The sequence below is a fragment of the Pristis pectinata genome, chromosome 16, assembly GCF_009764475.1.
Source record: "Pristis pectinata isolate sPriPec2 chromosome 16, sPriPec2.1.pri, whole genome shotgun sequence".
Lineage (NCBI taxonomy): Eukaryota > Metazoa > Chordata > Chondrichthyes > Rhinopristiformes > Pristidae > Pristis > Pristis pectinata.
In genome coordinates this window covers 25,818,551-25,830,092 of record NC_067420.1, presented here as the reverse complement: position 1 = coordinate 25,830,092, position 11,542 = coordinate 25,818,551, and positions in this window count along the sequence as shown.

Genomic DNA, 11,542 nt, shown 5'->3' with positions numbered 1-11,542 from the left:
AGTCACGTCAGGAAGTTTCATGGCATCGGGTCAAATGGGGGGACTTAATGTCCTTCATCACCTGATGAATTAATGCTCCATGTTCCACTGAAAGTAACAAGGACACAATGTCCATCACCAAGAGTGTCTTGGTAGTATCACCAAGACTGAGCTGTTTGACTCGTGAAGGACACAGCCTCCAGACTGGATCAGCAGCAGGTAGTGAGTGAACCAACACAAGGGATGCCATTCTCACCAACCTACTTGTATCAGATGTCCAATAGTAATGGGAGAAATTACCAGCGCACATTCCTTGTGGATCACAATGAAGACATCCTCCATTGTGCTGTGTGACCCTACAGTCTAGCTAAAAGGGATAGAAGCAGAACAGATCTGACAGATCAAAACTGGGTGTCCATGAGGTGCTGTGCGCCATCAGCAGGAGTAGCAGAAAGATATACCAGTACAATCAATTACCCCATGACCTGGCATATCTCTCACTCTACCAGTACTGTCAAGCTAGGGGTTCAATGAGAATGCAGAAGGCCATGCCAGGTAGGACCAGACATAGTACCTGAAAATGAGGTGCCAACCTAATACAGCTTCAAAACAGGACTACATGCATGCTAAACAGGGAAAAAAAACAGGCAATAGATCTTACAAGGAGCGAATCATATCAAAGTTCTGCATTCCTGACTCATTCTAGTCATGAATGGTGAAGGACAATTTAACAGCAAGCAGATGAGGAGGAGGCTCCAAGAAAATCTCCATTGTGTTGAAATAATTTTAGAAATCCAATGAATATTTCATAATTGCTGCAGCAACCAAATGTTTCATACAAAGGAGACCAATGGCCTTAAAGTGTAATATTTTGTTTAAAAAGCAATCAATCTTTTAGAAGCATATTCATGCATATTTTTTGCAATGCATGTTGCAAAAAAAAAGAGTATGTGGATTTCTATAAAAACATTCACATCTGTTCAGGATATTCCAAAGCACTTCACAATTTAATATAGGGAATACAGCAGCCAATTTGTGCACAGCAAGCTCCCATAAACAGAAATGTGATATTAATCTGATAATCTGTATTTTTTGTGAATCCAGAGTGAAAATAAACACTGATGACAACACAAAGTAACTGCCTTGCCCTACTTTAAAGTAAGAAGAATATTCACATGAATTATGATAGCTAGACTGAAGGCCATTCTACCTTTCGGGAACTGTTCTGTATATAGACCAAGTATGTTGTAACCTATTTGAAGCCAGTTTAAATTAATATAATTATTCATGCTGTTCTTGCATTTCATCAAATGTATAGCATTTTCCTTTAGTCCTTTTCTGCATTGTGCCTTGAGTTGTTTTTTTAATATAAAAAGCTACAAAAATGATAAAAGATGTAGAGCAATCATTTGTAGTGTATAGGAGCAATTAGTTATTATTGTCATAAGTTTCTTTATCTCTTTCTGTGATGGACTGAAACAGCCTAATTATCAAATTCTAAAATTGTGTTAAACTTATCTTTGGCAATGCCAGTTTTGTGCAGATTCTATTTTAATGGGTTTTGGTAGTCTGAAGGTATCAACTGAAGAATAAAAGACTCTTAAAACAAAACGTGCCCATACAGGTAAAATTACTCCACGACAAGAAGACTGCAGTACAGCATCTAATCTGGCAAAGTTAACTTTAGGAATAGTATAAGCAAATTTGACTTCTGTCATTTGCTGTGCATGAATAGAATTCACGGGCCAGACTTACAATCTCCTTTTTTAGCATCAACATTTCATATTGCACATTTGAGAGTTTTGGATCACTGCAGATGGTCACCTTTTGTGAACAGGTGTCAGTTCTGTGCTACAATGAGAGATATTAGCATGGAACTTGAACTGATAATATCGATCACAAGAGGCACACCCCAGTATCTATGGGCAGTTTGGTCACAGTTGGATAAATGCTTCTGTGTTACTTTATTATGAAGACAAAGAACAAACCTCGATTCAGTAACCATGAAACCCTCAGATGCAGAAACCAGTCAGATTCTCTATGTCTTCAGGGAAGGAAACCTGCCGACCTTACCCAATCTGGGCTACACATGGCTCCAGACTCTTAACTGCCTCCACGGCCCAGGAGCAAATAGGGGTGGGAGATAAATGCCATCCTTGCCAGTGCTGTAAACATGCCCTGAACAAATCTCTGGCAGGAAAATTGGAGCTAACTACATACTAACATCTGAATGATTTTAATGACAGCAGAGAGATCATGAGACAATAGCCCTCTGCTAAGGAGTAAAAAAAGCTTTTATAGATCCTGGAGGTACAATTCCTAAACTCTGCTTTATACCAGAGCAAACCCAAAGGTTATGCCTTAAGCTGGAGTGTGGCACTGCTGAAATTTACTTCAGGTAGCTGTACAACCAAATAATGGGATAAGGCTTGTAGCAATGAGAAACTAAACTTGATAATCAATAAAAAAAATGGGTATAAATTGTGTAGGCCACTGATTATCTGCATCATTTGCATATGCCCTGTAATGTTTTATCACACATAGCTGGTGTCAGACTGAATATTAACGTTGTCAGTAATCAGACACCTTCATTCCATTCCACTGTCATTGCTATTTTAAGTATGGGTTAACCAAGTTACTTAAAATTTATTGAAGTCTCCAAATAAAATAATGGACAATGTAATCAGGAAATACCCGCTAAGTGGTCTCAACGTATCTCGTAGCAGTAACTTGGTGATTTTAAAACGTGAGGCAACAGCTGAAAAAAGGGGGGTTAGTTTACTAGAAGTGCTGGAGAGAAACATGATAGGCAGGAGGCGCCGGTCAGCCCGACTGTGCGTCCCACACGTGCACTGGGAGCAGCGTGAGAAGGACAAGCAGCCGCCCGGATCCTGGGACCAACTGAAGCTGCTGTTAAACAGGCGCCTGCTGGAGGATTGATTTAGCGCTGGCGACTGGCCGTCTGTATTCGCACATGATCCGGAACCCCAGACAGTTTGAAGTTTAAGATCACTGGGTTTGTTTGACCAGTGCACCGAATCGTCTTAGAACTGAATCCACTTTGTAAAACGGGTCCACACTTGGAGTCTTTCTTCACATCTTTATCTCGAATTGGCATGACCAGAAGAAGATGAAAGAGCAAATTTTAAATCTGTAGAGTAAAATCACACTGTAGCATATAAGCATTATAACTAAAGACCAGTCTTGCCCCCGATTTAAGAGGCTGAAATACTCATTTGGAGCAGGACCCTCGCGTTTCCAGCTGCTTCCCATGATTGATCAACCCTACATCCAAGCTCATTGAAGGTATAAACATAAACCTGATACAGAAGCTCAGGTTCCCGATAAAATACAATAGACATGTTATATCCTACTTTATCTGTTTAAATCATCGCATCACCACAAGCATTAAGGTGCGGTTATGGCAGTACAAATTTAAACATGCATTCTGCATTATTCAAATAGATTAAATAATTATAAATTGACAACTGCAAGTTTGTAGAAGCACATTAAACATGTAATATGCATGGATGTAAAATATATTAAGAATATTCAAAGTGTCATGATTACAGGTTGCTTCACTTTTATCACCTTTTGTTAATAATAGTCCTTTGATATAGTGCAGTGCTGCAGGATATATGTGTCTCTATGTATTGTCTCTCTCATCACACTTCAAGAAGGGAATGTGTTAGAAATACATTGGCTCAGATATTGTGGTTGTCATATTAGCAGAACTCTTTGCATTGAGTGAGACTGACAACAGGTTTTGAAATCTTCAAATGGGTAACTAAATGTAGAAATCTGGAAGCTACTTCCAGAGTTGTCCGGCTCCTCCACAAGGCATGTTCCTGATGTCCTCAGACAGGAATCATCTGAAATAACTGGACTGGCAACTTTTTAAACGATTTTCTCCCTGCAAGATAATTTGGAAAAGTTAAACCTTGTCAAATAATGTTTAACTGAGTCCTTAACAGCACAATTACTGCTGAACAAGCTCTCTGGCCCTGAAAGACTAAGTTTATATTTGTGAAAAGTCAAATGTTAAGAATTCCATTATTTTAAACATTCTTAAAGTTAATTTGTTATTTTTCATTTATTACATTAGTCCCACATGTATGTCCTGTTCTTTACTTCCCAGCTAACTTCAAAATCCAGATAAATGTTGGGTAGCCTCTTTGTTACAACTGGAAGCACGAGATTAAGTAATGTTCTGCCTTTGCATGAGTAATCTAAATGAAATTACTGAAGTTCGTTGTTATTACACTGGCAGCAAGTTTGTGACTTCTGTGAAAACATAATTTAACACCAAAATCTAAATGTTTCTGCCAGTAATTCAGCCTCCTTCACAGGCTGCCTGGCTGTAAGGTTCTCTGAGAAAATCAAGGGAAATCACTTGAGTTAACATCAATCTGTGGAGGTCAAGTCATTGGGTGTACTTAAGGCAGAGATTGATAGGTTCTTGATTTGTAAAGGGGTTAAGGGTTATGGGGAGAAGGCAGGAGAATGGGGTTGAAAATAAATCAGCCATGATTGAATGGCAGAGCAAACTCGATGGGCAGAATGGTCTAATTCTGCTCCTATATCTTATCATCTTATGATCTTAAGATATTTACAAATTAGATGTAAATGAGGTGTAAATATCTAACCATATTGTATGTGGCCTGACTGAAGTATAATGGCACACTAAGCCAAAATTTCTGTCCAACAAACTCTCTGACTCCCCCCCCACCCCACACACACACACACACACACACACACACAAAGTAGTATTTCAAAATACATTTAAATGTTTTTTTATATATTTCAATAAGTTTTTTTTAACTCAGTTTCTTTTGCAGATCGATATATATACTCCAATTTTCATTTATTGCTCTGTAACTTGTTTGAACCATTCAGCAACAATTGTACATTTTCCTTCTTGGTTTGATGACTGTGATAACTATTTAAGCTGATTGGATCCTCAGTCAGCTTAGTGACTTCATTGCTGTTGGATACCAGCAATCATCTTGAACTGATTGATGCCTGATAGCAGGCAACATAGAAAAGGAGAAATTCTAACCAATAATGAATGATTCCTATATACTCATGGAGAACTTTTTGTGACTGGTGGTAAAAGCCATTGCTTTGCTGTTGATGATAAATTTCAAATAATTAAAGACACGTAATAATCAGTATTGACATATATATTACACAGATGTGTCTCTAACTTTAACATTAGATTATGATGAAAATAAATACATAGTTGGAAAACTGTAATGCAGAAAAATAGGAGCAGGGTATGCAAGAAGCATACAACCAAAACAGAGTGGATATAAAGGTCCTACTTCCCTTAGTAGAGAAGTCAATAACTAGGTCATAAATTTAAGCAAATTAGTTGATGGATTAGAAGAAGGCTGGAGATTTTGTTACTCAGTGGTTTAAGGAATCTGAATGTAAAAGGTACTGTGATGAGCATTGATATGCCATAACCCACAAAACCAGGAACTGCAATTTATTAAGTGGGAACAAGCTAAATAGCTCTCTTTCAATCGGCAAGGACAAAGTGGACTAAATGGCCTCATTTTTCTTCAACGATTGCATGACTTATTATATAAATAGGGCCAAACATTACAATCATGTTTCATACTACAACATGATCTGTGAACAATGCAACAGAAGTTTACAAATGTTTGAGTGTGAATTAGTAACACTACAGGCTTCACAATTTTTATGCAATTGCAAAGACCCATAATAGTATTAAGAGTGTCTGAAAACAGAAGGAAACATTGAAACTTTCCGATGGCTTCTTCTGACATCCTATAATGGAGTCAAAGATGGCAAAACATTTTTGCAAAACAAAGATGGCCTCTGACCTTCTGAAGCAGCAGAAATTGTCTTCAAGATCTAAGAGCAATTAGGTTGCAAATGACCTCTTTATATAATTAGATTTTATGCCTTAAAGAGCCACAAGAATTATGCACAAATCTGCCTTACAGCAAAATAATATCCTAGGTTATTTGGTATAATATTATATACACAAGAGAGAGTTAAAGAGAAGCAGAGAGAAAGAGAGAGAGAGAGAGAGAGAGAGAGAGAAATCTGCTATAAATAAGATAGTCAGGAAACTGGTCAATGTCCAGTATCATTACTGACCCAAACAATGATAATGAAACTTGAGTTAATTGTGATTACTTTTTGAATCACTGCACAACTTTTTCTTGGCTTTCTTGCTAACCTTATCAAGTAATAAATGCAAAGACCTTTAGTGTAAAAAAGCCATAATGGCTCTAGTTATCTGGGTGAAGTTGAGGGTTCAATGCCTGGCAATCATTAGCCAAGAAAGATTGATCAGAGCAGGATGAAAAGCTGCTTGATCAGCAGCATAATTGAAATCTATTTAGTAGCGTCTCCAAAACTGCAGTTAACAGAGACTGGCCTCCCTGCAGAAATGCCAGAGGTAGTGAAAATATTTTCCCACAACAAGGCAGAAACTACTGAAATCCAATCGCCGTGTGACTGCTGGCTTCGTCTGAAACCAACACTGCTGTTCTGACTTTCATTACACAGGCTTTGTGCACAGATTTGCTGTATCAATACAGCTGTGGGCTTGTCTTGTTGAGACAAGTAATAGCAGATTCTCATTTTCATCCCTAACATTTAGTGTATTTGCCTGCTGAGGGATTTGATTTCCTTGTTTCAGTCTCTGGCCTCTGTTGTTAACACAATACAGACACCGAACATGTTCCAACTTGTTAACTGTGACATAAAAGGATCACAGTGTTATGAGCATTTATACCGTGCTAAACATTTTTAAAATACTCCACATGTATATAATGTTAGTTTCTCGGCTGAGATGTTCCTTATGTATAACCATGAGCCTAGAATTAAAGGTTTTTAAAGATAAGAAGAGAGCTGCATCGCCTTTGAAATGGGCATAAGGGTTGTGATGTGGAATTAACCTGTTCCCATTATTTCCAGTTCAGGCAGCGTGCCAACTTCATGCTGCCTGTTCATTGAAATGATTGCAGCATACAGCCAGGACTCTACGTGCTATTGAGTGGCTGCACGCCCTGCAGGAGACACCAAACTGTGAGAAACCAGTACCACTTACAGGCAGCTTGCGCTTCTTAAAGCGGAAATGCGCTGTGGCCACAGCAGGTGGTGGAAGTCAGTGCGAAAATCATAATGTGTGTGGTAGAAGCTGCAATAACAGGGGAGATGCAGGCTCTAACATTCCCTAGTGCTTCATTGCCTTGTGAAGAAGGTGGAGAGCGAGAGAAATATATTGTGCTCTAAGGAGAGAGTCATTCTCAAAAGGCATTGAGATTGGATTGCCATGACAGTCGGCACATGGAGTGAAGCCCTAAGGACCAGACCTCAATGCTATAAGAAGTTCAATGAGCTCACACAAGTGATCAAAGTCATTGAATGGATCTTCAAATACCATATCCCACCAACTGCACTGTTAGCCTCAAACACAATCCATTGCAGCACAGCTCCAACACAAACATAGCCCACCTTACCCAGCCCCTGAGAAGAAGTTACTCTCCTTTGGTGGAACAGACCTTGCTAAGGCTGTAGTCAGTGATGGGCTCAGACAATAGAATCTTCATAAGTAATCTTTCTCACATACCACTTCCCCCTCATCCCGCAGTCTCTTCTGACTAAGGAGAAAGTGTAAGCACTCATCATTTATTATCAGGGCTTGTCCAGGGCAGCAAGGCCAGTGGAATGGATTGTTTCAGAAGGCCAGTGTTCTGCTCTGCTCTGTTCCATTTTGATGGTAGCAGGACTTCCAATCTGTGTGTGTGTGTGTGTGTGGGGGGGGGGGGGGGGGGGGGGGTTGTGTGTGTGTGTGTGTGTGTGTGTGTGTGTGTGTGTGTGTGTATAATTATAAATAGTGTGATCATAAATAGTGTGATCAATAGATAACTGTGGTCTCCCAATAAAGGCTGTCCCTGGGTTTTGTGGAGCACTTGCACTCTGTCAAGCATCTCGAGCTTCTGGTTGCATGTCATTTTAACTCTCCTTCCCAGTCCCACACCAACCTGTCTGTCCTCAGCTTTCTCTCGTGCCATGGAGAACCCAAACATAAATTGGAAAAACAATATCTCGTACTCCACTTGGGCAGCTTAAACCAATGGTATGAACATCAAATTTTCCATTTTCAGGTAACCTAGTGTTCTCCTCCCACACACACTCACCCATCCATCTATACTAGCAATCTTTCCTCTTCCCTCTCAGTCCTGATGCAAGATCTTCACACAAAATGTCAACTTACAACTTTTGCCTTCACAGATGCTGCTTGACCCTTCTGTTTTTCATTCCAAGGGTCTTTTGATATCTTTTTTGTAGCCTTAACTATGCTTTTATTCTGTTCTTTCATTGTTTTTATATTGCCTCACAAAGATCATTTATATCATCTTTGAGGTCTCTACTAAACAGTTTTCAGGTCATTGAGCCTTCAGCTCTTTCTGTAATGGATTATCCATTTTTTCTTCCCTTCCTTTGCCTCTGTTTTTTTCTAATTAAACTAAAAGATATGAAGGGTTTGAGTATTCATTTACATTGAAAGGTACAAAGATGAAAATGATCAAAAAAGGTATCTTTATACTTGAAAGCTGTGATGTAGCTGGTGTTTCAATATTACTAAAATTCATCTGTGGTACTTTACAGGGTCTGAAGGCTCAATCCAGAGAAAATTATCCAACTCAGTGGCTGACGTACATAACCCTTCAAGAAAGATGAACTTGCAACTTAAGCTTCAATAATTTTTGTGTTCATTCCCATAGGGCCAATCTAATTCTAACCAGTACTTCAGTAATATGGCACTTGCTGGATCTCATTTCATGTTTTCCTGAATCCATTCTTTACTGTTTTTCTCACAGGTGTATTTGTTAGACACAAGCAGTCAACAATTTTACCATCAGTGGAAATGAGAAAACAAAAGGACACGGAACATTTAAGGTCGTCGGTCTAGTAGGAATAAACCAATGATAATTTTTATTGATTGATTTAAAATGCACAGAAACACAAGCAAACAGAAGCAGGAGTAGGCCACCAGCCCTCAAGCCTGCCCTGCCATTCAATATGATCATGGCTGATCTGCTCCAGGCCTTAACTTCTCTTCTGTATTAGTTCCCCAAAACATTTAATTCCCTAATCTTTCAAAAATTTATCTACCTCCTCTTTAAATATCTCTAATGATCAAGCCTCCACAAACCCCAAAGAAAGTCATTTTTATGAGGCTATTGCCCATCTCCCCCAAACATACAGATCCCTCCCAAAATTTAGTACCCCAATTCCCGAAAATTCTGTTTGTTAAATCTTTCTTAGTTGCTGTGGAGAAGAAACTCTGAATAAAGACAGTTGAAATAATTAGCCATAGAATCTAAACTTCTTGTGATAACTTTATCAGTTTTCCCAGAGTCTATATTACCAGATTTGCAAATAAAAAACATTTGAGCCTCATAAAGATTGCTACTAATTGACCAAGAGGATAATGATTTTCTTTGTAAGTTGGACATCAGCTGTCAGTTTACACTAGGAAACTCCCACATTCCAAATTAGCTGTGATAACTTTCAGCCTGACTCTGGGGATCAATTCAGAGCCCAAAGCACAGGCGCAATGATGTCATGGCTAGATCTCACCAGTCTAAAATGAATGGGTGTTCTCTGACCATTCCACCCATGTTTATATTTTAACTGCAGAAATAATCTTAATTTGCTTTACTCCCCTCTCTTGGTTATAATTTATCAGTCCTTCCACCTGTCTCTTCTCACTCACTGTGTGAAAGCATCTCACTGTTCTTTACTGATTTTATGTATCCATAGTATTTTTTGAAAGTTCTTTTGGCAAAATAAAAAAAGATAAAAGGTTTTGGAGATCTGGAATGGACATGGAGCAGTCTGAACTTGTTTAGGAGAAATTACCTGCACCATTTCTATCTGTCATGGGGTGTCTGCCAAACAGAAAATGCTAGAAACACTCAGCAGGTCAGGCAGCATTTGTGGAAAGAGACGCAATCAATGTTTCATGTCCTAGACACTTCATCAGAACTTGGTTCCAGGACATGAAATGTTAGCTCTTCCTCTTATCACAGATGCTGCCTGACTTGCTGAGTGTTTCCAGCATTTTCTATCATTATTTCACAAGAACACAAGAAAATAGGAGCAGAAGTAGGCCACCTGGCCCCTCAAGCCTGCCCCACCATTCAACATGGCTGATCTAAAATGGCCTCAACCCCTCCTCTGTGCCACTCGCCCAGAACTCTCAATTCCCTGATCTCTCAATAAGTTATCTACCTGCATCTTAAGTACTTCTACTGATCCAGCCTCCACAACCATCTGGGGTAAAGAATTCCAGAGATTCACCCCCCCCCCCCCGTGAAAATAAATTTTTAAGCACCTCTGTTTTGAATGACCAGCCCTTATCTTGCAACTATGTCCTCTCATTTGAGACTCTCCCGCTAGTGAAAGCATTTGGATTTCCAGCAACTGCAGTTTTTGTGATTTTCATTCAGAGTTTGCCAATGGGTGAAGCTATTAATGTGGATCATGCCCTGAACAGTACTTGTACATCTAAGAAACATTTCAGCATAAAGGCAAATAAACATGGGGTGGAGTGAGAAGAAGTAGAGGCCCAAATCTTGGAAAGTAAATATCAATGGACCGAATGTACTCAGGGTCCAAAATCAGACATTGCTAAAGCCCAAACTCAGAGACCCAAAGAGATAAGGAGACCCTGAAACCAAAACTGGGCAATTAGGAAGTTCAGTAGAGTTGGAAGTTTGATACTGCAATGGAAAGGTCCAACACAGTAGCTCAGATTTTAACAAACATAATTTGTACCAGGGAATTAGCAACCTTTTTCAAGGTTACACCAATTTTAGATTTACTGAGCCAAAAAAGTCAACAGTATTACCTGCTTTAGCACTACCTTTGCTAAGTTCCCAGACACAACACTGATGGATAACAGTTCATCATTCCCTCATGCCCAAAGATGTGAGCAGAAATGGAGCAAAATATACATTTACCACCTTACCTCATATGAACAATTCTCTTGCTAATCATGGGGAAAATCATTTGGAGTAACACGGATTGCCAATAGGAATAGAACCTGCAGAAGGAAAAAAAGTAAAGCTAATTAATATATTCAGCCTTGTTATATTATTGAGAGTAGCAATTAACCAGAACCTTTCTCTGGATAAGTTACTTGTACTGATTCTGTTCTTGGATTTAAACCACAAACGGAGGAAGGCTAATCTAAATTCACAATTTGTGCCAGGTACAGTGCTCTTCACTAAAGTTCATACAAAACCATGAATGAGTTTCTTAATAGTTCTCACACAAAGTGAAAAAGGGGCCAACGTGCTCCTACTCACAGGCCTCTTGTACATCACACACAGCCACTGTCCGGAAGCCCAGTTTTGCTTTAGAAAGAGTATCCTGGGAAATGAAATTGTGAGGAAGTCTCATCACTCCTCTATATCACCTCTTTTAGCCGCTTTCATAGTTCTTTCAGCTGGTACACATCACTTTCAAAGGAGGATAGTCCTGTAAGGGATTGCTGCAGCTAACAAAA